Source organism: Cetorhinus maximus, unplaced genomic scaffold (genome assembly GCF_964194155.1).
Source record: "Cetorhinus maximus unplaced genomic scaffold, sCetMax3.hap1.1 HAP1_SCAFFOLD_3744, whole genome shotgun sequence".
Classification (NCBI taxonomy): Eukaryota; Metazoa; Chordata; class Chondrichthyes; order Lamniformes; family Cetorhinidae; genus Cetorhinus; species Cetorhinus maximus.
This window is the reverse complement of record NW_027599650.1, coordinates 1-2,500: the sequence shown is the minus strand read 5'-3', so window position 1 is coordinate 2,500 and position 2,500 is coordinate 1. Positions and strand designations below refer to the sequence as shown.

Below are 2,500 nucleotides of genomic sequence, written 5' to 3'. Positions count from 1 at the left end.
AGGGATACCAGCACGACAGGCACCAATCACTCGAACCGCACAACGGAAAGCACCACAAACCTCTCTCTACTGCGCTCTCTCTCTCTCTCTCTCTCTCACTTCTCTTTCGGCCGATGCACTCAGCGTGCCCAACAGCGTGCCGCATCTTTCCCAAGACACCGACAGAGGGTCAACCCTGGCCCGAGCCTGGAGGAGCAAGCAGCCCCCGGCAGCAAAGCAGTCACATTCGTTATTTTGCAACCCGATGACAGCCGTGCCGGGAACGATAGGCGGCTGGGCCACTAACGGTTCCACGTCTCATTCGTTCGCCCGGAGGCCGAGACCGAGGCCGTGGAGACCGAAAGGTCAAACTCTCCAAAAGGGTGGAGAACTCTGGGTCTGCACTTAGGGGGACAGAGAGGACCGGGCCTCTGCGACACCCCAGCCGCGCTCTCGCTGGGCAAAGCGAGTGCGATTGATGGTCAAGCGACCCTCAGACAGGCGTAGCCCCGGGAGGAACCCGGGGCCGCAAAGTGCGTTCAAAGTGTCGATGATCAATGTGTCCTGCAATTCACACTAATTCTCGCAGCTAGCTGCGTTCTTCATCGACGCACGAGCCGAGTGATCCACCGCTAAGAGTTGTACAGAGTTTTGTTTTTTGGAATGGATCCTCCCGCGAGGATGCCGAACCCGGACCGCGCCGAACGCTCCCCGACATTTCGACGGGAAGCCCCATCCGACGGCACGGCCCCGGCGAGCCGAGGCACGCCGATTGAGTCCATAAATCACAATGCGAGGGGCATTTGACAATCGGTCAGGGCGCTCGCGAGGCGTTTGCGTGGCGGCCAGAAAGGAGAACGCCGGAGCAGGGAGCCATGCCGTCACGGACCGCAGCCATCAGAGGCAGGATCTCTGACGCCACCGTCTGCCGGGAAGGTGGAGAGAGAGAGAGCTAGAAGGGAAGCCAACGACGCGCTGAGTGGGGTACAAGCCCCGCAGAGCTGCCAGCGATGCCAACTCACCGAGACCCCGCCGGCAGGGTGGTGGAAGGCACAGCGGGCGCAAAGCGGAGAGACAGGTACATTCTCTCGCACGCTGCTGGCGGACCCAACCGCCCGCTCAATCTCGCTTCCCACAGGGAGACACGCGAGTCTTTAAACGCCGCCCCCAAGGCGACCAGCCCGCGGGAGCCGGAGGGGGGACGTCTAGGTACCCTGTACCTGCGAAGGGAGGGTGACTAGTAAGACGACCAAAGTGTCACCGCGGTGGGAAAAAGCCGGGCCTGCATCACCGTCTCAGTCCCTGCGGAGCTCACAGTGGCCGCTCGCCGAGGTCACGGCGACGTGGCGCCTGTCCACACCCAAGCCCGCAGAAGCTCCCTTCAATTCGACTGCGGTTGTAGTGATGGCCAGACGCTGGCATGGTCGCGGCAGCAATGCTCCACGCCAGCTGGAGGCACGAGCAGCAAGAAGAAGGTCCCTCTCTCATTTTCTCTCTCCCTCTCTGAGTGGTTTTGTCGCCCACCCGGTGGCGGCAGCATCATCATCAACGAGACCAGAGGACGAGCGGTTGGGACTCGCAAGCTGGGTGTCGCCCAAGACGAGGCAGAAGTCGGAGAGAGAACGGGCACGCACGTGGGTCACGAGCAGCTTGGCCTTTGCGGTAGGAGAGGGCAGTAGACAGAGCGAGGGAGCGAGCGAGAGAGACGGGCGAGTCCCGGGAAGACCCGCACGTTAGCGTGGAAGGCTCAGGAGCCAGCGCAACGCAAACGATGCAGCGCCCACGTCAACGCTCGAGCATTCTCGTTGCCCCCACGACGTCTACTGTCATCGGACCGCAGGCTGGCTGAACGATCGCAGCTCTAGCCAAGGGGCGGGGGAGAGGTAAGGGTGAGCATTCTGCCTCCAGACCTTCCCCGCCCGACGTTTCTCAAGACGGACTGCAACGAACCAGGGCTGTACACCTTGGCGAAACGAGCCATCCCGCCGTTTGCGGACACCGGAGTGCCCCTTCGAGAGGTAGGAGAGAGACAGAGAGAGTGAGGACCGGACTTCAAACTCGCTCGGGCTCCAGGCAGGACTGAGCACTGCAGACGGCCAATGCCTATTCGCCGTGTTCGTCGAGTTCGGAGGGTAGAACCTCCCACCCGCGTGGGAGGCGCCGGACTCGGGTGACCAAGGCCCCGGGGCCTGCCGCGCCCCGTGAGCAACTCCTGCTGGCCACCCGCGACACAGGCTCAAAAGAGAAAGGAGATGACGGGCCGACACACGCGAAGTGTGGCGGGCCCCCGGCCGATAATGATCCTTCCGCAGGTTCACCTACGGAAACCTTGTTACGACTTTTACTTCCTCTAGATAGTCAAGTTTGATCGTCTTCTCGGCGCTCCGCCAGGGCCCGTCGCCGACTCCGGCGGGGCCGATCCGAGGACCTCACTAAACCATCCAATCGGTAGTAGCGACGGGCGGTGTGTACAAAGGGCAGGGACTTAATCAACGCGAGCTTATGACCCGCATTTACTGGG

The 2,500-nt window shown here is 62.1% G+C and overlaps 1 non-coding gene across 1 annotated transcript; it reads right to left on the bottom strand.

The window, feature by feature from the left end:
• Positions 1-466: 466 nt before the first annotated feature.
• LOC144678176 (5.8S ribosomal RNA) lies at positions 467-620 on the bottom strand. The gene has a single exon (XR_013575977.1). It is a non-coding gene; the product is annotated as a 5.8S ribosomal RNA (ribosomal RNA).
• Between the last annotated feature and the right edge of the window lie 1,880 nt (positions 621-2,500).